Here is a 27,023-nt window from a genome sequence, read left to right as displayed (position 1 = left end):
AACAATAACATTGAAAAAATTCAGTAAGGACCCTCATGATACAAAATAAATCAGGCTTGGCTTTCTTGACACTTACAGATGAATTTTTAAAAAGCAGCTTGCCTTTTCTATCAACAAAGACACCCCCCCCCATTTTTGTCACTTCTTCTATTTATTTTGAAATACTAAACAATCTACTTCAATCGTCTGTCTTCTTCTGTCTTGGGGGAATGACTCACTGAATTAGGCTCACAGTCACCAGGGGCCAATGTCAGGATCCACAGAAACTTCCTGTTGTTTCGAATAGCTCTCCCCAGCACACCAACCCCCTCCCCGAGAGGTGACAAAGTCTAGAGAACTCACAGGGCGTGGGGGGTGGGTCAGAGGTAGCAGCCTGGGTTATTTGACTTCTGAAATTAATTTTAAAGTATCAGATTTAAAAGTGTGTCATTTACCAAACCCAAGATGGAGTGTGGCCCTGAGGTTTCTCGGTAGTGTTCTTGCTCCTGTGCTTCATCAATTACAAAAAAAAAAAAAATCGTCTTCAGGTTTTTAGATTGTAACAGCATCTCTCCTGCCAGCAGGCCTGGAAAGGGTCATAGTGGACAGGGACCTACTTGTTGCAGGACAGCCAATAAACTGTCACCTTCTCCCACGCTTATGGTGTTGAGAGTATTTGTTAATGTTCAAAAAAAAAAAAGTGGGAATACAATTCTGAGATACCAAGGGTAGATAATTTCATAAACAAAGAGTGGAAGGAAGCTGGAGAGCCGATAGGGCTGGAAGGGAGGAGGTGGGAGTGTAATGGGGCCAGTTTCAGTTTGGAAAGACAAAAATGTACTAGAGAAAGGCAGTGCTGTCCACTGCACAGCAAGGTGAATGGACACGGGGCACTGACATACACCCAGAGATGTGGTTAAAGTGCTCAGTGTGTTGTGACCATCTTAGCACAGTTTAAACAATACACACGCATCTGTGAAAACTGGGGGTTTGAATCACCGTGTAATAAAATTAGGAGCTAGATGTGATTTGTAAGAATTTATAGAAACTTCCATTCAGAATGGCTGCTCTAACTATACACATGCTGTACACACTGTGGTTCTGGTTAACTAAGATGTGTGTGCTTTTCTTTTCCCCACTTTTTTCAGTAATAACGTTTAATTTTTTTAATAATAAAAGAAAAGAGCCAGGTGTGGTGGTGCATGCCTTTAATACTAGCACTCAGGAGGTAGAGGCAAATAGATCTCTGTGAGTTCAAAGCCAACCTGGTCTATAAATTGAGTTCTAGGACAGCCAAAACTCACTCTCTAGTTCAGGGGTGGTCAGCATGGGGTTCCTTGCCTCCACTTCGCCTGTTCCTGGGGGGGCTGTTTTCTTCTTGCTGTGATTAGATCAACCTAGGATCCCAACCCTTTAATCTAGACATTTCTGTACTGCTGTCTACAAGGCAAAGCTCGGGGTTGTTTGCTCCAGCCTGAGACACCACAACACCACCAAGCCAGAAACCTTTTCTCATTGGGAAGTTGTATTTGTAGTACTGCTCTCTAGTCTACAGCGAAACTGCGGCTCTTTCAGAAGGACATGAAAAACATGTCTTGTAGACTGAGTGGCCTCATGTGAACTTTGAACTGACCTGTGACTTTGCAATGTTAACTCCATTTTTATTTGTATCTTTTTAAAATTTTTTTTAAGGTTCTGAGGTTTGAGTCCTAGACCACTTGCATATTAAGAGGCTCTCTAGCACTGAGCTATACCCTTCTTAAAGAGTCTCAGAGTCTCGCTAAGCTGCCCAGGCTGGCTTTCCATTGTTTCTCCTGTGTGTGTGTCGTGTATGTGTGTTATGTGTTGTGTATGTGTGTTGTGTGTGCTAAGTGTGCCATTTTACTAAAATATATGTATATATTAGTAAATATATATATGTATATATTTAGTAAATATATGTATTTACTAAAATATATGTATATATTATATGTTTATATTATATATGTGTGTATATATATACATATATATAAATGAGAATTACCAAAGTATCTATTCTTTTTTACAATGCTGGAGGCTGAGTCCAGGGCCTCACACTCACCATGGAAATGCTGTATTTCTAAGCTAATTCCTCAGTCCTTCTGTGAGATATCTGTAAGTGGTCTTTATTAGCTGGAGAGCTAACACCCCATGAAACAAAAGTCCACAACCCCTCTCTGACCTGAGAAAACTGTTTCCTATGCCGTTTCTAGGACATCTCTTGGATCTTTACCTGAGCATGCATTCCCCTATTACATTCTAGAGCCAGAGCTGGTATTTTTGTAAAGCCCATGTCAGTGGAATAGACAATAATTATATTCAGCTCCACACAAGCTGGTGTCCCCGTGACCAACAATTCACATTGTTCCTGACAGGAAACCCTGTTCGAACCTGAATGATGTTTTGTGGTAGCACATAGGTGACCAGTGCCAGCACTAACAAATCTGCTGGAAGGTGGTGACAAAATGAAGAACTTGCCTGAGTGGGGACTGCAGATGCTTTCACATGTGGCATAGCTCTCTGGGTGACACAAAACACAACAGGCTCTTCTTTTCTTTTCTCTTCTCTTCTTTTCTTTTTTTTCCAAATGAGGTAGCATCGCAACTGGCAAGACAGTGCATCTTTGGATTTCTGACACGCATCTTGCTGGAAAAACCCATTCATTCCTATCCACAGGCAGTTTAAGTACTATTTGGGGACATATTTGACTTCATGTGGATTCCAGACTAGACAATGAACACCATCTGAACACAGGGTGTGAAATGGTGTGAACTGGTGGCTACCTTCGTCCTTAGTTGCTGAGAGGAAAAAAACTGTATCTTCTAATCTGATGCCAGTCCATCCCCCCCTCACTCACCCACTCCCACTCTGTCCCTCTTATAAATTCTTTCTAAAAGGGACCACACACATAGACTTAAGAATACAAAGCTAGAAAGTACACAGGGACAGAGAACCCTAGTGAGGGGAGAAAAAGACACAGGACATATAAAGAGGGTGAGCTCGCCTGGATGCTGTCTGAGCAGGAAAAACAAGGGTAGCTTGCCCACTCGTGAAGATTATACCCAGGAGGTATATGAAGAAGTTAGCAGGCTCAAAAGAGGGGTGACCAGACTAATGGGGTGAAACCAAGGGAAGAGGTCCTGGAATGTAATATCAGAAATATGCTTCCAAACAGTGTGGTGAGTGTCCAGCAGAGTGTGAAATGGGCTTATCGGAAAAGGAAGAAAATTAAAAAGGAGAGAGAGAGAGAACTGGAGAGGTGGGGGTGGTAGGGAACGGGACAGGAGGGACATGGCTTGCTCCCCTGACATGACAGAGAAGGCTGAAACAAAACTCTGAGAAACTGGAAGATGCAAACTGGGTTTGTGGCAAGGGTGAAGGGAAATAGGTGCTCAGAGTTTTGCCAGGCTGGGGCTGCTGGCCGAAGGGACAGTATTAGTGTTTCAGAGCATTCTCCAAGCAGCCGAGTCGTCCGGGTTCTGGAGACCAGCCAGCCTTCTCTGGAGCTCGAGATGGGGGTTGTGGAGTCACAAGTACAAATGTCTCTAGAGCATCATTTTGAAACCCTCTTTTGACTTTTCAGATAAATTGCAGAATCATCACTAATCTTAAAACACTTTCCATTAAAACCACACTTCTTAAAAGGGCTGGAAGGATGCCCCCCGCTGCTCCCCGGAGCCTCCCTTTGTATGTGCTCTTCCCCCACGGGCAGAGATTTATTTCATTAGCAGGGGCTCCCTGGCTACGTTTACAGTCAGAGGATAAGTCTTCCTGGCTTCCTAACGGTCCACTGCTAAGACTCTGCTCCAGGAGGCCAGGTAGCAAAGCAACATTCTCGCGGTGAGATGGGTTTTCCCCTGTGGATGCTTCTCTACGGCACAGTGGGAATCTTTCTACTTTATTTCTGTAACCACTTTTTAAATACTCTGCAAAATAATATTTGAGTCGAAGAGGAGGCTGTGGCTCTCGGGTGTTCTCTCTGCAGGAGGTTAGTGTTTGTGCTAATTTCCCTCCCACCTTGCTTTCTTCCCAAACAATCCCTTTTCTTCTTACTCTGGCTTTTTATCTTCCCATCATTCTCCTTTCTAAAAATCTATGTGGATTATTTACTAGTAAGATGTCATGGGGTTAAGGAGATAGTTCAGTGGTAGAGTGCTTATCTAGTATGCCTAAAGCCTTTTGGATTTGATCTCCTGCACTGAAGGGGAAAAAAAAAAAACATGATTTAAAAATGAAAAAAAAAAAGTTAAGCAAATGAAGCCACCCTTCACAGCCCCACCCTTACTAGCCTGTAGGAAGAAAAGCAGTCAGAGATGAGAAGCAAATGATTCAAACACTGGTGGAGTAGCTCGAGCAGGATCTTGTCCCCTCCTGGTAGGTTCCTGCTAGCCTCTGTGGCAAAGGACCAGAAAAGCCACAAAGACCTGGGTGGCTTAATGGGGTGCCTGTCACATGGGACCCACCAGGCCTTGCAGGACATCATGACTGCTATTCTCCCAAAGATAACTTCAAGCCAACCAGGAAGACCCAGGAAGAGCGGGCCTTCTAACTCCCCCAGGGAAAAAAGACAAGCGCGCCACAGGCTGATGAGATAGGCCCTGCTCCAAATGTCACCTCCCCCGCATTTTTGATCTGGCACGAAATGAGTGTGGGCCTGTGTACTTTTGTCTCCTTGCTCTCTCTCTTCCCCCACCCCTCTCTTCTCTCGATTTATCTGTGTGTGTGTTATATGTATGACTGTGAATGGAGAGATCAGTGTGTCTTCCCGGATAGTTCTCTACCTCATCCCCTTATCATTTTGAGGCAGGGTCTCTCACTGAACCCGGCACTTACCAATTGCTAGACAATCTGGCCAGTGATCTCTCTCTGAACCCAGCACTCACCAATTGCTAGACAATCTGGCCAGTGAACTCCAGGGATCCTTTTGGCCTCCTGGGGAAGGATTAAAGATGTACTGGATTACGCCTACATTTTTCATAGGTGCTGGGGATCCAAACTCAGCCTCTTGTGCCTGCATGGCAGACAGTTTACCAATTGAGCCATCTTTCCAGCCCAGTTCTCTCTTACCCTCTGTAACCTAAGCTGGCCTGGAAATCATGTACAGCCCAGTTTGGCCTTGAATTCTTCATCCTCCTGTCACTGCTTTTCAAATGCTAGGACTGGAGATGCGACTCATGAAGTCATGCCATAGCCCTGATTCTAGAATTTCAGAAGCATAGGAACCTCTCCTGGGTACTCTGTCCACCTCTGGTCTGTGAGACACAGCTCAGCGATCCAGGGCTGTGGAGGGCCTCCTGGTCTTACTGAGACATGATGTGGCTACAGTAAATTGAGCCATTGCTTGGGTGTTTGAAGGGAGAGGAGGTCCTGGGCAATGGAGCAGGCTAGAGGAGGAGTCGATGGGTTGCCTGTGGCTGCATTCTCTGGGAGATGGGGGACCAGGCTAAAGTGACCTTGACAGTAAACAGAGAAAACACTGCTCATTCTCAGGTCTTCCTCTCCTTGTCTTCCTGGAACAGTGGTCCTCTGCTTCTGGCTTCCAGATGTTGGGCCTGGCTCCTTGGAGCTTGATGATGTGGGGTGAGGTACAGGGATTCTGATTTCCAGAGGATCAAGGTGTTCTTGGATGCCTGCCATGTGTGTCATTTGCACTCTGGTGATGAGCCTTACCAATCATTTCCTTGTAGTTTTTTATTAAAACCCCTAGAGATGAGCCCTTGGCCCTCCCATGGCCGACTGGGAGTTACAGGCCATGCCTAAGGACTTCGAAAATGGTATAAAGCCAGGGTTTGAAAACAGACTAGATAGTGCCTCAGAATTTAGTTATAGGGTGCAGCTCAAAGGCCTGAACCCATTCTATGCTGATTCTACTCTCTACCCTTAGGATGGGCTAAGTCCTGAAACAACTGAGGCGGTCTCATTTGGATAGCCCCTACACATGGGTATGGGAATCAGGAGACTGGACTCTGGGTCTTTTTGCCAGGAGATCTGTGTCCTAGAAACCCAGAATCAGGCCTTTCTGCTAGTTCAAACAAGCTTTTTTTTTTTTTTCAGATAGACAAATGAACAGATAACAGGCCTGAATGCACCCACCCTTCACCTCCTAGGGCAGCTGTGACGTTTAAATGAAGATGTATTTTTAAAAAAGCAAAGCAGCGAACAGGGAGGAACCTTGCACACTCAAAGGGGAAATAGTGCTGATATTGAAATAATGAATCTAATTAACTGTTTATGGAGAGCAGGCCAGAGCCCCTGTTAGCCAGAAAGACCCCTGCTTGGCCACCATAGTGTACGCTTCCCTGGGCACACACCTTGGACTAACCCTGCATACCACTCACCTGGCAAACAGATTTTCTTGGGCTCCGTCCTCCAGAATCTTTGGGAGAACATTGGATTAGGTGTGCTAGACTGGTTTTGACTTTGGCTGCAGAGATTATACCTACAAAAACCTCTGAAGACAAAGGTTATGTAATTGGATAAAGAATCTTAGTGTGGTTTTTCTTCCCCGCATTCTATCAAGGCACCACTCACTGGCAAAGCTAATGGGGTGGTTTTTGAGAACATTTTTGTTTTTTTTTATCTGAGCTTGTGTCCATATGGACACGTGTCCTGGCACATTTGCATCTCTGGGGTAGGTAGGCAGAGAAACTTGTGCTGAGATATTTCAGGAAGGATACCCAGTGCTGGAGAGAGGAGCTGACTGTAGCACAGTCAGCCTTCCTAATGCTGGAGCTCCATACTTGGTGACCTCCTCCCCCCCATAAAAGTATTTTTGTATCTACTTCATAACTGTCATTTTTCTACTGCTATGAATTGTAATGTAAATACCTGATATACAGGATATCTGATATGTGACGCCCGTGAGAGGGTTGTGTGGCCCAAAAGGGGGGTCAGAGTCCAGGACCCCCAGATTAAGAATCATCGTTATAGTGTCTGTCTCGGAAAGGCACAGTCCAATCAAGAAGGGAGGTATTCGAATCCACAGCGTTCAAGTGTCTGTGTGGACTGTAGCGTATCGGGCATTGAGTGGAATGGCAGAGAAATCTTTATAGTCAGGAGGACAGGATGAGGGAGGCGCTGCTAGCGTCTGTGGTCCTTCCTCAGGGCTTGACTTAATTGTCATTTGCTGCAAACTGACCATCGTCCTACTGGTTTGTTTCTCTCTAGTGAGGACACGTAGAGTACTTATATTACACAGTGGGCCTGGGAAAGCACCAGTGGTCTTCTTAATGGGCCTGTCTGGGTCAACCTTAAAATGATAGTTGAGTCCCAGGCTAGGAAATTGATTCATGCTCTTTGTCATGTCATTGGTGAGCCCAGCTCACAGATACTCGCCCAGTACCAGCTCTGAACCAAGCATGCTTTGGGGAACGCACAATGAGCACTTTTGACTTCCCATCCTTGAAAGTCAATCTTGACACTCAGGTGCAGCATCCAAAAAGCCTCAAGGACAAGGCATGTGTGGACCAGCCTCCTAGCAAGGGGGACACATCTCTCAAAACACAAGCTGGCACTGGGACTTGGCTTCAGTGTGTGGTGCGAGCACCTACACAGAAACCACTTGCACATCTCTACCAGCTTGATCTCTGCCAGCAACAGTGGCCTGAAAGGCACATAAGAGGTTAGGATAGTTACATCCCCAAGGCAGAGGGAAACTGAGGTGAAGGCATAGCTCGCCCTGCACTTATCACTGGCAAGAAGCAAATGTATGTCACTGGTACCGGCGAAATTCCATGTTTCTAAATGAATACTGAGGAAAACGGAGCCGGTTTCCAAGTGGCTTCTTGGAAACGGATTGTGGGTAAATAACATCTGCTTAAAGCTTGGAAACCCAGTTTTCCTTTGGTTTGTTTTTAAGTGCTTTGACAATGTGGTTTGTTTTTTCTCCCCCTCCTCTCTGAGGGTGGGAGGGGGGTAAATAAAGACTGTCAATTTAGTAAGGTCCACAGTCAAGCTGTTCTAAGAGCCTGCGGGCACCCAGGTTGGTGATGACAGACAGCAATTCAATATGAAACCAGATTCACTCCAACTGCACCTTATCCAACCTTTTGTGATTGAAGTATCTATCTCGCATCTCTCTAGGGCACACACTGCTGCTATCCTTTTGAAGAAAAATGACAAAGTGAATGTGTGGAGTATTTCTACTTTGTCACCAAACTGTGCTGAGAGAAGATTGCAGCTGTTATTCTTTCTGGGCTCCTTCCCTAGCCTAGCAACCGACTGCAGCAGTGCAGGCCAATAAACCAGTGGGGATAGTGTCAACAACAAAGGCAGCCATGGAGGGAGGGGCCGCGGGCAGAGCTCCTCACCTCACAGGCTGGCTGGCAGCCTGTGGCTGGAACCTGGAGAAGGGTCCCCAGGACTGACTGGATTGGTGGGCTACACGTCTGATTGTGCAGGTAGTTGTCACGGACCTGAATTAGGTCCACCGGTATTGCTCTATTGCTGCCTCTATTTGTCTTTCTCTAAGTGAATCTGTAAAGCAGAGGTAATGATCAGCCGTCCCTGGGACTTCTGCGTGCTGACTCAGAATGTCAGATGTCTGATGTACAAAAGAACTTGCAGAACTGGTGTGTGGGAACAGTGGAACTAAGAGACCCCTGTGCTTGGGGCCAAGTAAACCCCACCCCCATTCCTTACCTTGGCATTTGAGATGCAACTTTGGTAACTTCTAGAATGAAGGCCTCAATTCAGGCAAGTAGAAGAGAATTCTTAGAAAGTGAAGTCTGGGTGCCTCTAAGTTCACAAAAGAAATCAAAGCTGCTGCTTGTTGATCAGAGGATAGGGACAGAGCAGCACCATCAGGTCCCCGTCATCATCCCTCAGCTGCTAGACTCCCTGTAGAACAGGCTGTCCTCTTGGGTTTGGAGGGCAACCAATAGAGAATATTTTTTAAGATCATAATTCTTATAATTTTATTGAGATAAAATTTACAAAGTATATCATCATTTAGAAAAATGATGATATAATTTAGAAAAATTACAAACTTTATTACAAAAAAGCTTGCAAATAAAAAATATCACACATAAAATTAATCAGACCCAGAGTCTATATGTTTCAACAGACTTCCATACAGTGACAGCAGCCATCCAAAATGGAAACTGTGGAGCTTCACATTGGATTTTACACTCTTACTATTGAATCCATTTGTATATACTTGTGAGTTAAAATTTTTTAACAGATAAATACAACTTTTAAAAGCATGCATACTTAAGTGGCACCAAGTGATATGTGCATATATTGTGCAATGTCTAAATCAGATTCAATACAACTTTCTCCTGGCTGGGGGATATAGACAGGATGGTACAGTGCCTCAGATTCACTAAGCTTCAGATTTTATTCCTAGAACAATGATAAATAATGATGACAGGACAATATATTCTTTAAAAGTTTTCAATTACTTATAGTAAAATCATTTAAAATGCTTTCTTTACTTTTAAGTATATGATATATACATGCACATATATGTATATGATATATGTATATATGTATATATTATACATACTGAAATAATAACACAATTTTACATAAAAAAAACTAATGCAGGGAAAGCTCTGGGTTCAGAGAAGAGACTTTTTTTAAAAAAAAAAAATCTTTAAAAACAAACTAGCAGATAAGTTAGCCCAGTTTCATAAAATATTCCCTCTTACATCTGTTGAAAGCCACACACTGCCACTGCACATAAACCCTTCTTGTGTTAAGGTCAGTATCCCTCACCCTCCACAGATGAGAGGAAGAGACAAAGGTTGTGGGGAGCTTGAAGGGCCCTGTTCCCTTCTGCCTGAAGTATCTATACATTCCCAGGAATGAAGCTCTGACACTCAGGGTGATGCTGGCTGCAGAGTAGGAATTCTATTTAGGGAAGGAAGTCTTTGGGGGCTTATTCTGTGGTATATTATGGTTCAATTTTCATTCCCAACAAATTAGGCTGGGAAATGACCCTTCAAAATGAGGGGACAGTGACTCCCACATTTCCCAAACATCACTCGACTGAGGGTGAGTTAGTGGCGAGTCACTCTGACTTCTTGTGATAAAGCATGCAGCCTTCATTCTTAGTTGCGAAACACTGATCCAGGCCCTCTGGGATCTGAATTCCCCACTGAAGAGACCCTAAAGCCAGTGTTTATCAGGGACTTATATGGCTCCTTTGGTGTGATTTCTGTTGATGCAGTTGTAAGTGATGTTAAATGTTTGGTATCACCCGGGGTTTTTCCAGACACCATGGACCATTTTTAAGAGTCAAGGAGAGCTGCATTGGCAGATAGGAAAGACTTCTTTCCTAGACAATTTGGGGAGAGGAAGTAGGCCACGACGGGGGAACACCACTGTCATTTATAACTCTGCCCACCAACTCTGGAGTCTGTGGTTTGGTCCCTCTGCCACCATCCCTGTGACAAGGTGAAAGCTGGCTTTTCTTCCCCTGGTCACCCAAGGCTCCACTTCCATCCAGTCTGATCTTAGGTGAAGAAGTAAGAGACGATGAGAGTATTGATGTAAAATAAATAAGGTTAAGTCTTTTCTCAGATTTCTAAGCTGGAAATCAGCAAAACAAGGCTTGCTGGCAGGGGCGGTAGGTAGTATGTTAGCTAAGTATAGACCAGAGGCAGGTACATCTGACAACCTCTGATATCTTTAAATGTCAAACTCACCACACATCACAGATGGCATCGTGCCTGGGGATCGAACTCCCTTTAAAATACACTTCATGTAAATACATTTTTTGTGAAACCACAAGCTGTGTCTCTCAGTTTTGTTTTCAGCTGGCTTTGATAAAGAGATTGGTTGGCACCCTACAGCTAATTAAGCCGAGCTTTCCAACTACCATCAATGAAAGGGCTAGGTGACTGTCAGAAGCATGCTCCACTCTTAAGGGTCCAGGGACATCCATGGTGCCTTTGACTTGGCATAACAGATCCATCCTTCAGCAGAAAAGTTGCTTAGCCATACTCTTGAGTTTACAACCAGAGCCATCCTGTTCTCTATGTAGATCTGCTGTGTGAGACACCAGTGAGCTGGGTCGGGTCAGGCTACAGGAGTATAATGTGCCTTTCTTTATAAATTAGTCTTACATATATTTCAAACTCCTGCTTGTTTTGTAGTTAATGTTTCACTGAAAATCAATTTTATTTTCTTCTCTGTAGAAATTTAAAAAAGCAGTGCTTTGAGACCCTAGCTTCCAGGATAAGCATCCTGAGTCGGGGGCTCTTCTGACCTTTGCCTAGTCTGGCTCCTGCCTCTCAGTTGCAGCTATTTATAGACTTTTATTTTTAAAAATCTCGTAAAAAAAAAAAGAAAGAAAGAAAGAAAGAAAGAGCTTAATATCTATACCCAACTCTATAGCTGAGCCAGTCTAAACCTCTAAACATAACATTGTTTTAGCAAAATTATTGTCATCATTTTATAAATGATAACTTGACATCAAACAAAAGGGTAAACGGAGGGGAAACCCACATTTTATTTATACATATGGATGTCTTTAAACAAAATAAAGTTTAAAACGTTTTTGGTGTTAAGTTCAAGTTGTGTGTGTGGAAAAAATAACAAGAAATCAGCTAGGTTACATGTCAAATAGTTGTGATAAAACATTAATTTTTAATACAGGAGAGCTTTTATGTTTACATATACTTTCCAAATAATGGGATTTTTTTTTAAAAAAAAAAAAAAAAAAAAGATAAAGTCTTGACCACTTATTCAGGAAGAGCTCAGGGCTGCGTAACCACCCTGCTCTTAAGAAATTCCCGGGTCACAAGCACAGTGGAGTGTGAAGTTGAACGTTTCTGTTGTGGTGAGGCAGAGTGAAAAGGACCCAGGTTCTGAAGAAAAGCCTTCAAACCCGTGTCATGCTTTGCTGTTTTCCAGATGACTAAAGCCATCGTCATTTCCCCAGTCTCACACAGGGCGATGGGGCTGTGCGTGGTTTACAAAGGGTGGTAGGTGTTCATGGTAGGCTTCTTCTGAGTTTGAGTGCCCAGTTTTGCTAAGTGAGGACAGGGAGGGTATTCTAAAGTCAAACTCTCAGCAGATACTCCCCGAAAATGGCATATGCCAGTGACCTCTTTTGTCTTGAAATTCCCTGCCACTTATAAACCACAGCATTGTTTAAAGTCTGTCTTTTGCTCTGTCTGTCTTTTGTTCACCGTTGATGTCTTCCACACGAAGCAGACTGCTTGCTTGGTGGGACACAGTCTCAAAGGGCTGAGAGAACTAGAGCAAGAAGTATTTCTGAATTTCAGGTAGGTTGCTAAACATCACTCTTGAATGGAAGATATTAACTCACTGGTGTTCGTATCTGTTCCACATCACCAGAAGCAGTGCCAACCTGTCCCTGGGAATCTTTTAGCTCGATCACAAATAAAAATTCTTTCTGCTAAGCATTCTGACAATCTCTTTGTGCAGCCCTCCTCCTGAGTTTTTTTGCTATTTGGTTTGGGACGGTCTCTGTTTATTGCTGGGTGGTTGTTTATGCAGAAATTGACTTTCTGAAGAAACAATGACTCCTTAGACTCTGTGGGTGTTTCCTCTCTTTGCTACTTAAAGAAATTTCAAATGTGAACAGGTTATGCAAAGGCACAAGAGACAAGAATCCACCAATTCCTAGATTGTTTGAGGTCAGGGAAGCACTGTGGTGTTTCTGTGGGTTTTTTCAAAGTGTTCCTCAATTTAGCTGTCCAGACCAATGAGCAGAGCCTTTGTCTGAAATCGATGTGAAACCCTGAGTTTTTCTGAACACAAATAACAAAGATTAATATTTGCAGAATTGCCTGAAAACCCGAGAGCGGTGTGCAGGCTGCTGTGAACGGTTCTGTCTCTCTGTGGACGATTGTTTGGGCTTTTCAGAACTCATTAATTCGATTGTAAGCACCTCGGTGTTATCAGGAAAGTAGCTGTAGAAAATAGTTTCAGAGTGTGTCATTTTCTCCTTGGCTTACTCTGAGGCAGTGTGTGGGCATGCTGGTATTTTAAAGGGCTAAAAATGTACACACTGCTGTGTCTTCAGACCTGAGGGACGGTGACAAGCAGAGCTTTCTGAACTCACATTCTGCTTGCCTTCCAAGTTATTCTTGAATCTTTAGGAAAGGGTCCTTCTCTGTCGGTGTCTTGTAGTGATACACAACAACAACAACAACAACAACAACAAAAAGGCAGAAAGAAAAGCCAGGCCAGCTTTCCATCAGGTCCTGATCCTAACATTTAACCTCTCATCAAATAAAGCCTTGTGTTTTCATTTTAGCTAAGTGTCATTCTTTATTTGTTTTTAATGAAATGATTTGTGGTGTAAGACTGCCGTTTGGTTTCAATATTAATATATAGCTTGAACTCCGTGGGCGTCGTTTATTTTCGGTAGTAAATAACAGCTTAACTGGTGATTTTTTTTTTTTTACCTTGGTTTAATTCATTTGACTCCCAGGGAGTCTCATCTGCATTTTCAAGCTTTATCTGGTTTCTGTAATTTTTTGTAAATTAATAATGATACAGCGTGTCATTAAATGGAGTAGTCTTAGTGTCTCAGCGTGGTTAGAATAGGAGAATGGCTCCTGGCTTGTTTCAAAAATCCAATCAGCTGGTTAATCATTAATGATTCTTTTTTTTTTTTCTACAAAAGGCTGACTAGATTGTTTCAGAATATGAATTTACTAGAGTTCTGTTTTCAAAAATATACATCAGTGCTCACATCTATGCATCTTTAACCTTAAAAGGGGTTAACTGGGTACAGGAGAAGTGCCCTTTCTGTTTGTGCTGTGGCTTCTTCATTTTCTCATTGACTGTAATTGGTAGCAAAAATGTTGAAAACAGTTTGGGAACAAAATGTCTGCTTACACCATGACAAAATTGGCCACAATTTGCCGATTGGGTTGATAACAAAAGCCCGCAACACAAAATAGGTAGAAAAACAGTTTGTTCGGTGATGTGAGACCACTGGAGAGTTCCTTCTGCTGGTTTTCTCTCTCTCTCTCTCTCTTTTTTTTATTCTGCTGTTTATGTTGTGATGGAAATACATGCAGAGAAGTCTCTGCGCTCCCTCCCAGCCTCATTAACCACTTCACTGTCTGGTTTCTTTTCAAACTTCAGAGAGCAACCTGCTCACCTGGTATCTGAAACACATTTTGGTTAAGAGCACCTGAACCTCTGCATTTCTTCCAGGTTCCTGCCCAGAAGGTCTCCAAACTCATGGTTTTGATCTTTGAAAGGAGATTCTATACAGAATTTTAATATGGTTATATTTTCGCTTCTGAAAGCATTAAACAAATATCACAGTTAAAAAAAAAAGTCTCTACCTGACCATACAATAGACAAAAAAAAAATAACAATTAAAAGTACAAATAAAGCCTTGTGTTTGGGCAAACGGGGAACAAACATGTTTTACATAAGGTGATACTTCTTCTTCTTCAAATGATAGAATTAAAGTTAAACATATTCTCCCCCTAAGCTGTTGTTTGACTTCTCATGTGTGTGTGTGTGAGTGAGTGTATGTGAGTGTGTGTATGTGTGTGTGAGTGTGTATGAGTGTGTATGTGTGTCTGTGTACACATACATGTGAGGGTCTTCTTTTTTTTCCATCTTGAAAAGCTCAGACACTCCAGGACAATACTTAGGATGAGGCTTCTGCTGATCTGATCTTTGTTTTCACAAATAAATACAAACAACTCAAACTGAAACCCGATGGCTTTGCTGATAATACATTAGCAGCCGCGGGGAAATTTTCTTCATTTCAATGCTCTTTCACAACCCACATTCAGTTTCGGTAGGAAAATTATTAACCTTTTCAGCAGCTAAAAGAGGGGTGCACAATAGACAACTAGGTATGACTTCAAGCCTTTGGTTCTATTTTTAAGAGTCGGGTATACAAAACCCCTTTTTCTTTCTTTCTTCCCTCCTTCCTTTGAGTAATTGCTTTCTTCCACAGTTACATAATTAGTTGCTGCGTTTTCAACCAGTTTCTCATCTTACAGTGTTGACTTTTATTGCTGGGTGGAGGATTCCTAGTGCCTCTCGCTGCGACCTGGAGGAAACTTGGACTTGGGTCTGCCTGTTTGTCTCTACTCTATTCCTCCCGTGTAGGATCTGAGCACACCCCTCCTTGATGTTTTTCAAAATCCAGTCAGGCCACATTTCACAGAGGGCACCTGGTTTGCTGTCAGAAGGCAGCCCCCTCCCTCCTTCCTGCCTCAGGTAGCCTCAGGGTGGTGTCCGCGATGCTAAAGCAGGACCGGATTGGCTTGCTGTTGTGCAGGTCTGCGTGGCCAGGGGGGCTGGTGAAGGCCAGGCTGGCAGGCTTTCTCCAGCCACTGCAGTTGTGTGGGGGTGTGTGCAAGGGTGGAGATGGGGGACGTCATGGTCAGGATCTTGCAAGTCTTGATTCTTCACCAGAAACACAAAAGGTCAGAGCCTGGAGCAGAGAGGCTGGACTTAAGAGGGTTCTGTTCTCCCACCTAGGGTGCTCACACCCTAGGAAAGGCTGTGTGTGAAAACTGAGTGCTACTGGTGTCTAACCAGCCTGGGCTTCATGAACTTCTAGTCACCTTGTTGGCTTTGTAAGTCCCCACAGGCCCCAAGTACTCCTGCCTATGCCTCCAAATCTGCAAAGGTAACCATGGAAACTGAGGGACCAATATCTTACCTGTAACGCCAACTTACAACTCCCTTGCTTTTTTCCTTTTCTCTCTTTCTTTCTCTCTTTCTTTCTTCCTTTCTTTTTTCCTTCCTTCCTTTCTTTTTCTTTCTTTCACTTATTCTTTCCCTCTTTTCTCATACTTCCTGTACAAGGTTAAGCTTTCTGTTGTTATTGTTGTTCAACAATTTTTTTTTTCAACCTATTTTTTTGGGCCTGCCCTACTGTGCTCCCTACCTGTCTCAGTACCAGTACTTTGTTCTGTCTGGGACCTATACTTACTTAACTGAGACCAGACTAAGAGAGGTATGTGGCTTTGCATCTTTCCCAGGGTGACAGTAATGAGTGTAGAGCTGATGGTATGGCTCTGTTCTTATTGAAAGGAAATGTCAAGAGATCTCAGGCTCTCATATTCTCAATAGGTCTATGTAGACTGGGAAGAGGAGGCGGTGATGGGTGCCTTGGCTGGTTGAACAGTTTGGTGTAGGAGATTTGAGAGCCCTCCAGCTCAGGTCTGTGCCGTGCAGGTGCCCTGTACCCAAAGCAGAAGATGGAGGCTCTTCCCTCTACAGTCTCCTCAAGGTTTAGAAGCCTTTTGAGTTGTCCACTTTCCCTGCCCACTGTGTATTATATGGAGGGTTTCAACTCCCTAAGGCAGAGCCTGAGTCCCTCCCATAGCTGTTCCAACACACCCAGCTTATCTCCTCTACCATTGACCGAGTACAGCATCCCATCTGTCCAGATGTGTATTTTTCACCCAAGGGCCATCCATTGGGTGGCTTGAGAATAGTTACTGAAACTAGACGCTAATAGTTGGCTAAGTGTAGTCAGTAGGGTCGGTGGAGACTACACCAGTGTTCAAGACTGTCCCTTGGAGCAAGCCATCATTTGTCACTGGTGGCCCTTGCATTTCTATTTCTATTTCTGGGTGCTGTGAGGACCAACCTAGGTTTTACCCTTAGAGTTTCCAAATCAGAAAACACAGAGGGACGCTTGAGAGATTGCATAGCTAATGCATCCTCAGGTGACTTCGTGCTGCTGCCGAGGGAATGCTCTGGTCCAGAGACTGAGAACTGCTGTCCAGGGCTGGGACCACTGGCATGCTTGAAGGATGTGACTCTAGGTTGTTGCTATTTGTCTGGAAGGCTGAGGTTCTTCTCACATGTTCCAACCTTGGAGGTGACTGCCGCTTTTCAAAGACCCTTTGAATTTCTTAGTGACTACAGCAGGGCTGTGTATGTCTTGGCCTCTCACAAGGCCGGTCAGGCTGTATACATCTATGAAAGTGTTCAGGAGTTTTGTTCTTTGAAGAAATTTTAACTAGCAAAGGTGGAGAAGGTAGTCAAAGAGGAGGATGTGGAAAGATGGGACCGGAAGATAACCAGGGAGACCAGACCTTTACTGTGGACCCTTTGCCCATTTTTACCTTTGGTATAGTCTGAGGCAGTCCTTAGTGGTACCCAAAGACTACTAAAAGGTGAGCCAATGGATGAGATCCTGGAGGCTCCGACACTGAGTTTTTCGTGCATCTGGCCATTCCAGGTCACTCAGAATGTGCTGACCAGGATGCTGGATGGGAGACTGGGTATGACTGTCCAGCTCCACCTCTGGATTTGGGGATCCCTGTGTTTTTGGCTCTGCCTGGTCGGTAAGAGATGGCTTTGCACATCCTTCTGAGAGGACGGATGCACACACACAATGAAAAACACACATTTGGACACTGGCAGATGTGATGCTGTACCCAGTCAGTGGTAGAGGAGAGAAGTTGGGTGTGTTGGAACAGCTCTGAGAGGGACTCAGACTCTGCCTTAGGGGCTTGAAAGCCTTCATACAGTCAGTACACAGTCACTTTCTGAGCCAGGAGCATTCTGTAGAAGCCAAGTCATGCCACCCAAGACCCCAAAGGCTCTAAATATGCTTAGAGATACATGGAGGTAGCTCTGGACACAGGAACCCTGTTGAGAGACAAGCCGAGGACATTGAAGGCTCATGCCTCACTCACTGTATGGATACCTCTAGCTGAGCTACATTTCTGTTCCCTGATGAGCACATGTCTTCAGTATGGTATGCATGGTCCCAGGCTGTTCATAACATCTTAGGAAAAATAAAGCTGTGTATCCATAGTGGGGGCAGGGAGTCACTAATAGCAAATATTAAAGATCCACAGGAAGAGCAAAGCTCACCAAAGCAGAGAGTAGAGTGGCCCTACATGTGAGCAGGAACCCCTTCAGGCTCACCCCAGTCCTGGGGAGGCATGGGTGGTCTCCACCAACTTTTAGTGTCCACTTGATTATGGAAGATGTTCCTGAGAATTGTTGAGAATTGGGAACAAATTTCTTAAAGTATCCAAACAGAATAACCTTGGGCTTCTCCAATGATAACTAGATAGTCGTCCAATATGGAGTTCACATGAATTAGTCTTATCCATGCAAAAGCTCCCAGGCTAGCTTGTTCAGGTTCTGCACGGGTAAGCTGGAATTTAAGAAACTTCTCAGCTTTGGCCACTAGCCCATGGGAACTAGGTGGGAAAGACCCAAGCCTTAGTCCAGTTGTACCCCTTCCAGTGTGACCTTGGAAAGTGCGTCCACTTCCTCCTTCTAGGGCCTGGCTTGCTGTGTCTATAAGGCCCTATCCCCTCTCTGCAGTACCACTACCCGCTTGGCTGGGTGTGCCATATTGTAACTGCCTGAGCTGTTCCATTTGACTCTTGCATCCCACTCAGAAGAGGCAGGTTGGTGAGGACAGGTCAGTCAGCTATCTTGGCTTCATGGGTAGAACTAGAGGAAGCCAGTTTCTCCTTCCACCCATGTCAGCCACTGGTGCGTCACCCAGTTCCTGTTTCTCTTTGCCCACCCAGGAAGGCGCTGCAGATGAAATCCTGGGCCAGATGGCGGATACTGCGAGCCTGGTCAGAAAATGCTGGCTCACAGGACACAAAACGGGAAGCTGGTTTTCCCAAGAGATTCATTGGTGGGAGGGGGAAGGCAGGGGGGAGCAGTATGCTGTTCCCCCTGACTGTGTAGGTGTCACACAGACAGGTTCTTCAGCTTCCAGAAACTTCCCCACTGCCACTGACAATAGGTGCCTTTTAAAGAATAAGAAAGGCACTAAATTACCACAGTTGTTGCTGTCAAGAGCCTGGACCCTCTACAAAGCTTTGTTCTTGTGACCTGCAGCCTAGAGAGGGTCCTTAGAAGAAGCTCAGCCAGAGTCAATGGCTGGGCAGTTTGCCCTCCCTCTTCAGCACTTCCTAACTCCACACAGTAACAACACTCATGTCGGGAAACACACAATACACCACTCCGAGCAACTTTGCATATTTCCTCTTTCTCGTGTCCTTTGTACATTATGCATTGTGAAGGGATCTCTTGGGGACAGATGGAGCTATTCCAAAAAATCATGCAATCCCCTGCTCTGATGTTGCAGAAAAAATGTGGGTCATTAACAAAAGGCCCTGGGACAGTGCAAGGTCCTCTGGAACTCAGGTTGAATCCAGGGTAGGCTGCCCACAGAGGGGACAGGGGGATGTCCCAGGAAGTTTTGAGTGGTACTGCCTTCTCAGCTGTCAGCAGTGTTGCTCAGAATCACAGCTGGAAAGGGTGGCCAGCTTAGATTTGACTTGCTCCCGTGCTCCATGGTTTGTGTGTGAGAGTAGCCGATCTGAGTGTGGAGCTGGCTCTGTGGATATACAGCAAGGCTTTTGGGGGCACGGCACTATCTGCATCTCTCAATCTACTCTGCCTTTGCACTTGTTTGGGAGAGCTGAGGATGTGACCTGCAAACAGGGGTGCACCTTCAGGGGCTGACCACAGGGGCCTTGAGATACTGCAGTTCTGAATAGAACCACAATCTTTCTGGAACTTTTTGTCAGCCCTATTCTGTCCTTGAGAGCTCTGCTTGCTTGTGTGTGTGGAGAGGCTTGTCTTATTTTTTTTCTCCCTCTCTCCTATAAAGGCTACTTGGCACAAGTGCAAGTGAGCCCACAGTTATCTTCAGAGTCTCAGATAGGCGTGGTGTGGGGGGGGCTCTGCACCTCCATGAATTGGAATTCCCAGTGGACTTGCTTGAGGTTGCTTTGGATCCTTGGAGGCAAGAGCTCAAAGGTCACCTGGAGGTGTCTTCGAAGTCCTGTGTGAGTCTCCAGTAAAAATCAAGAACACACAGAAGTAAAATCTCATAGCTTACTGGCCATCAGACCCCATGGGGAAGTCATAACATGGTGACCCCCAAACAAGACAGTGGAATTCTGGGAACGTTTGCCTTTCTGATCTCTCCTGAGTGGTTTTTAAAGGGTTGTCACAGCTCACTGCCACAGATGGATTTTTGATATCACTATGTGAATAGTTGTGTTATTGATTTGATCCCTTGTTCACTGCGGCGTTTTTTTGATCTGTCTCCCTTTTCGGTTTCCATGTACTAGAGTGACTGTCACAGTGCGGTTGGCAGTGACCTATGTTTTTCTTGCATATTTTTGTTTCAGAATAACTGGGAGCTGAAACAGGAAGCCCCATGACACAGTTGATCGAAAATGACACAGACACAGAAAAATCAGGACGTGCCCCCAGCAGCACCCCTACCTGCTGCCTGCTGATCACAGCTGGGAGGCCCGTGGAGGGTTTCCCGGGGAATGGACTCTAACTACTCCATGCTCACGGGTGATGAGCCTGAGTGCTTTTGGTGATGCTCTTTTACAGCTGGTTTGTTATTTTTTAATTAATTAACTAATTAATCTGTTATTACTCCATTTATCAGCCCTCTCCCATGTCTTGATCCTTTCTTCATTAAAAGCAAAACGAAAGAAAATGAAATTGCCTGTTACTTAGCTATCCAGAAACGCCAATTTAAAGGGTTCGAAGCTTGAACATCAGGCAACTTTCTCCAAGGTTCCTGGTCAGGAGTATCATAACCACACATATAGCATCTTTAAAAGTGTGTGGAGCTGGAATCTCATCACTCAGCCAAGTTTGTCCTATGTTTTATACCTTTCTAGAAGATCTTTCTAGATGATCTAGAGTCGCTGTTGGCAGGCTGACAGTGGGATCTGTATGGACGTGTCTTCCCAGCATAGCTGGTAATGCACCTAGAGGTCACTCTCAGTTTTGAGCTTCAGTTAGGAACCCTAACTTTCTCTCGCTCTCCCCTCCCTACCCCCACCTAAGTCACTGATTGTAGATTTGATCTATAATAGCTTCTTTGGTGTCTACTGTGTACCATGTTTTGTTGACAAGATAGCCTCCGCCCCCACCTCCCTAGCATGTTTGGCCTGCTTATAAGTAGGCTTGCCTCAAGAAGTGAAGAACAGGGAGGTCATGTGTATATCGAGGGCATTTCATTCCGATGTCCTGATTTCTCAAATCCACTCCTCAATTCTGCGATCCTGTGACTGGCACTTCTGAAACAGTTAAATGGCCAGTCACTCTCCCTACAGAGTCCTCTTCACATCCCCCAACTGTGAGCTGAACAAATTTACCATCCTGGGAATGTAGCCAAAGAGCCCATTTGTAGTCCCCTTCCCAGAGTCTATTGGTTTTCACTTCTGAGCTTAGCAGAAATCCAAGAATAACTCAGTGGCCGTGTTCACTGCTTTATACTTCTCAGCATCAGTTTGCTAACTGGTCATGGGGGTTGTCACAGAGGCTCTGGGTGAATGATGCATGGAGAGTGTCCAGCCCTCTCCTGAACACCAAGTCCTAAGACACCCTCACCCCTGCCAGTTATCACTCTTATTTTCTGCATTGGATTAAGGAACATTTGAAGTGACTGTTATTGTTTATTTATTGTCTGTGGATCTCACTGTGCCCGCCTCCCCCCTCCCCACCCCCCAGTTTCCTCTTTATAGAGGCAAACACGCTGTCTCATCGCCGAGCCTGTCTACAGCATCTGGCACTCTACAGCAGACATGTTCCCTAGGTCTGTCATATCCTTGCTTCTCAGTAACAAGCACATCTGTATTGTAACCACATGGTGAGGATAAGCCTCCATCTCTGCAGCTAGATGCTGGAACAGGAGGGTGAGGATCTAGGCTGTCCTCCAGGCTGCTGCTCAGCAAGAGGGGTGGGTGACAAGCCCTCCCCTGCCTTCATATCCAGATGCTCATCAGAACCGACTTTCTCCTTGCTAATCTCGTCAAGTCCAAGTTTGTTTGACTATATTCCTAGAAGATCAAAAGCCATTGGGTTGTGGGAGAAATAAGTCTTCAGTGGGTGAGATGTCTCCAGCAGTAGCTTTCCTCAGAAGAATGCCCTGGAGCTGGTTTTCCTGTGCTCGTTCCATCTCTCTGGGCTCAAGCAGTGAGGAAGCAGTTGGAAGGGTCACACAGGGAGCAGAGATGTAGCTCCAGAGGGTGTTGAAGAGATTAGTCACAGACCTAGGTGTGTGCATGTGCCCTGCAGAGGCTCACTGAGTCCTCTCTGAGCATGCCCCTATCCTGGTTCAAGGGGTTTAGTAAGCATGTCTCTCCCAGATAGCCTTCCTTGTTCTGTGTTCTCAAACAGAGCACAACCTACAGCTCATTGCCTCACCTCTACTCAGTAGGGTGTTTATGGTAACAACAACAGTAAAGAGAGTCACAGGCCTCAGGGAGACCAGAAGCAACCCACACAGCATTGACTGGATAATTCCGTCATAAGGATCATTTTTAAAGAGGGAAAGAGAATTGGCTATATAATTTTAGATGCCACTGAGACAAAATTCTGACCCTGACTAGAGAGTGCAATTATTCACAAATTATATATAAAAACAACAACAACTAAAAAACTCTAAACATCCAGGACTCATCTGGATGCAAAAACATCAGAATTTGGAAGTAGGAAGCATGAGAAATAAACGCTAGTATTTTAATTTTTTTATTGTTTTGTGTATGTACGATTTTTTGCCTTCGTGTATGTCTGTGTACTGCATGTGTGCCTGGTGTCCAATGAGATCAGAGAGGATGTGGGGCAAGAGTTACAGACAGTTGTAACCCACCATGTGTGTGCTAGGAATTGAACCTGGGTCATCTGGAAGAGCAACAAGTGTTCTAGCTACTGAGCCAACTCTCTGCCAAGACTTAGCCAAGACTTAGCACCACCACCTTCTCTGTTACCGGTATCCTTGGCCGATGTGGCTACTGGACATTTAATACAACGGAGGATCTGAATTTTTAATTTCTTTTGGTTTTTTAGTTCTTTTAACCTAAGTGTTTCCTGTGACTGCAGCTGTCATATTAAACAATGCAGAAGAAAAATATGTATGTATATACACATACACACACACACACACACACACACACACACACACACACACACACCATGAAAAGGCAGGTTCATGAGAAGTACAGGAGCTAGCCTGGCACATGGGAGCAGTGGGCTCTCTTAGCTATAAGGGAAACTCTGGCACTCACGCAAGGAGTTTGAGCTAGCTCTCTCTGCCTGTTAACTTTGCAAAGGACTGCCCTCCTGCCTCAAGCACCTATCTTTATTTTGAACCAGAGCTTGGGCAGCAGCAAAGGAAATATTCCCTACCCTAGATGATTGAAAATAACCTAAAATGTTTTACAAAAAAGTCCAAGGCCTGTCCTCTGGTGTTCATTTGGGACAGTTCTTTCATCTGTGTCTTTGGAGACCTAGCAGTGGAGAGAGAGCCTTCTGAGCCTACATGTGTATTTATTGTAGTCCATGAATTTAAGAAATTTGAGAGAAGAGAGGTGGACGTGCTACCACAAGGACCTACAGCTTTTGAAATAGGCTCAGGTGGGGTTGAAAGGCCATCTAGGTTCCATTCCAGTCCCCCCACATGGTGACTCATAACCATCTTCACAAATTGGATCTGACGCCCTCTTCTGGCCTCTGTAGGTACCTCACTCACCTTATGTACATCTACATGAAGCCAAACACACTTATACAAAGAAATTTTAATTTTTTTAAATTTTAAAACAATGAACTCAGGGAGAGGGCTGAGCCAGCTCTACCAGTGTGGAGTCAGAAATGAAAAGACAGAAGCCAAAGCTGAATCATTTTCTTCTTATCACTGAGAATGTCAGATTTCTTTCTATCTTTTTTTTTTTTAAGTTGGAGGGAAAGCACCTTAGACAGAAAATAATACTATTTTGAATTTCAGAGCTTTCCCTTTTCGAGCACTTTATCATCTTGGGTTTATTTTGCTCTCACCCTGAGGCCCTTGGATCCGCAGGGGAGGGATAGAGAACACTGCTCGCTGCTCAGGCGGACTTCCCTGAAAAGAATTTTAAGGATTAAAAAGTGAAGGTTCAGGTTTTCACATCCTTGGCCATACTCAAATGCTCAGTGTCATAACTGAGAGAAGATGTGCAGAGATCTTTTTAAAAGCCCCTACAGTAGGTCGTGTAACCAGCCTACTGGGCTGTGTTGTGTTTCATCTTCTCACCCTTAGCCCTTGAACCTGGGAATGTTTCTCCCTTGTGTGATCTGTGAGTTTAATAAATATGACTTCTGTGTCTTCTTGCAAACTATTTTTAAAAAGATTGGTGGGTTAAAACACGGGCAAGAGCCATGCTGTTCTCAATGACTCTCAAGTCGTGCAGTGTTCTGCATGACTCTCAAGCACATCCTGGGGATCCAGCCTCAGGTTAATGCTCTCACCACTCAGCCTCCTACTGAGTAGAAGAGCAGTCATTCCAGACCACACTTGACCATGGAAGGAACACTGAAGAATCTGAGGTCTCCTGAGTGGCCTGGATGGCAGGTCAGCAGGAGCACCAGGAGACCGTGAGTCAGTCTTCTCTGGCTGATTGTGAATCCTAGACTCACTGTCATTGAGCCCACCTGGAACCATACATAGATAGGCTAGGAGGAGAGGTTTTCAAATGCTTTACTGAAAGTAAGACACGCTCTCTGGGGCATTCCCCTAATCGCCTGTGCTGGTGAAGCTCGTCAAAACAGGAAATGAGGTTAGCATGGAATGACTTTCTCTCAGAGAACTTACGTGGCCTCCCAGAGACCACCACTTTCTTCCCAAAAGCTTGTGGTCCAGTTTTACACTTTGGCCAGGGTTTTCCTTGAAATGGGCGAGCGTCTAGTTTTCTTCAGGCTTTCGGAACTGGTTGCTTTGGGAAAAATGCTTGTTCCCAGCCTTTGGACTCCTTCCCCTGACTCTCATATGAGCATCTCTGAAGTGTTTGCAGGTTGGCGTGAAGCGAGATCTGCATATATGCCAACCACAGCAAGACTGTGGTTAAGCCAAGGACTCTGCACACTTCCGAGATGGGAGGCTTCACAGGTGCCTCGGGCTGTAGGCAGCTCCTTCCAAAGCATGGCTCTTTGATCCCATGTTTTCACAAAGATGCCAGGAAGAGAAAGCAACCCAGGGAGATGGAAACCTCCAAGGGAACAATTTCTTCTCCTCTGCTCCAGAGGGGGCATTTAAAGGTAGAAGGAACTAGGCTGGCCCCTTTCAAGTGAAGCACACTGAGTACTTTGGTGAAGTTGTCAAGAGTGATGAAGGGCTCACAGGCTTGGCAGGATCTTTTTGGTTATCTTTGCTGAGGTCTTCTGGCGAAGGGCTCTAGTGAAACACTCTAGAAGCATGCATCTTTTTCCTAACATTAAAGTACTTTTGAGGTCAATTTGCCTTTATGTAGTTGAGGGAAAGTGTGCTCTTGACTCACAATGACTAAGTTAGACTGTAGTTTCCAAATGCTAGAATCGATTTACCTCTTGGTGTCCACCCACCCACTCTCTGGGGCTCTCTCTTCTGTAATCGTGAGCATGTTTTGGTTTGCTTTATATATATACTTGACTGTTGATCTCAAAAGCCAGCCCCAGTTCAAGGCTGGAACATCGTTTTCCTTCAGACCAAGTCAGGCTCGGAGGCCCTGTGCATATGTGCCAGTGTGAGCGTCTGAGCAGAAGGATTTGTAAACAGTCACTTCTCTAATAATCAGTCCGACTATCCAGACTCTAGTTAGTTCTTTTCTGGTAACTTCCAGCACTATTTCAGAGTCTCTGGAGGCAGTATAATTATCTTTATTTAAGTTAGGGAAACTGAGTTTTAGCAAGAATCAGTTTACCTCCTGTAACAAGATAGTGTACCTTGGCTTAAACTCCAAAGTGTCTGGGCTCACTGTAGCTATCACCATGTAGCCAACCCTCCAAAAGGCCTGTGCATGGTCAACGGCATCCAGGCATGACTGAAGGGTCAGTGACTCATGCAGTTCTAGGCTCTGCTTGCTCCTGCCCTCTGCCTAAGTCAAAATGGTAGAGGTGCCAGTTGACCACTGGTACCAGAATCAACCACTTCCACATCTCCCAGACGACTTGGAGAGAGTGAAGGTCAAGCTGTCAGTACTGAGTCAGTTAGCGAAGGGCATCTCAGTTCTGTAGGGTTCTAGGCTGAGCAGTGGAGCAGGCTCAAACAGAGACTCCTGGGCCCCAAGCAGGCCTTTTCTTTCTCAGTTAGGGTGGGGAAAACTTTGCGAAACAGTGACAACACAAAGACAGGATGGACTGGTAAACTACGAAAAGACTTCCACACAAGTCATTGCTGGTGTTTGAGGAGGGAAAGAGAAAGAAAAGCAAATTGTCAAAAATAGTCGTTGATCTGCAACATTCCTCCACATCAATCACTATCCTGCCATTTTGGTGTTCTGGGCCTCTCTAGATGTTCACGGTCCCCAGTTTTGCTGAAGGCAGCCTGTTCATGGCCGATTAGAAACCAACATTCCTTAGTCACTACACAGTCATGCATGCTCAGAGAGGTCCTGGTCTGAGTAGGGCTGACCTAGGCTGGCACAGGCTTCCTCAAATCTTGTTTCTTATTTTATCTACAGGTTACTTTACAAACAGTAGCCCCTTATACTACCCTTTGTCCCTTTAAGAAGGAAGTGGGTTACCTGGCAGCTTCCCTGCCTCCTGCAGGGTTGCCTCAGCAGAAACAAAGCCAACTTTGAGGCATGAGAATGAGTGTGCACACCTAAGTATGTGTGTTGGTGGGGAGATATGGTCATATGAGTATCGTGCGTGTGTACATGAGACATAGGTTGTGGTGCATATGATGATGTGGACTGTGTGTCTGGTCCTTGGATGTCTGTGGAATGGATGTTTATGGTTCAGATGTGAGTATGTGATATATGTCTGAGGCATGTGTGTACCTAGGTATATTTGCATACCCATGTCTGTGGGTGTGGGTGGGTCCCTGGGTAGACACGTATGTAGATGAGTGTGTGTTTATATGTGTGACACAGTATAATGTGGGTGTAGGTATGTGAAATTCATATGTGTGGTATCTGTACACTGTGTCTAAGGAGGTGTGGATTCTGTGGTATAGGGTGTCTATGTACATGTCTGGAGGATGTTTGCAGTAGCTATGTGCATGTGGGATGGGTGTGTACAGTAGTGTGCATGTGTGACAGGTGTGTGCAGTAGCTGTGTGCATGTGTGACAGGTGTGTGCAGTAGCTGTGT

General features: G+C 44.8%; 2 long non-coding RNA genes across 5 annotated transcripts in view; both read left to right on the top strand.

Annotated features, from left to right (window-relative positions):
* Positions 1–27,023, top strand: part of LOC116090897 — a 170,691-nt gene that overhangs the window by 35,298 nt on the left and 108,370 nt on the right. The gene's annotated exons all lie outside the window — the stretch shown is intronic.
* On the top strand, positions 3,255–20,415 carry LOC116090899. The gene is made up of 2 exons (XR_004118848.1): positions 3,255–3,985; positions 20,088–20,415. It is a non-coding gene; the product is annotated as an uncharacterized LOC116090899 (long non-coding RNA).

Source organism: Mastomys coucha, unplaced genomic scaffold (genome assembly GCF_008632895.1).
Source record: "Mastomys coucha isolate ucsf_1 unplaced genomic scaffold, UCSF_Mcou_1 pScaffold15, whole genome shotgun sequence".
In the NCBI taxonomy this organism is placed as follows: Eukaryota; Metazoa; Chordata; class Mammalia; order Rodentia; family Muridae; genus Mastomys; species Mastomys coucha.
The sequence above is the reverse complement of the archived record's forward strand: the minus strand, read 5'-3'. Positions and strand labels throughout refer to the sequence as shown.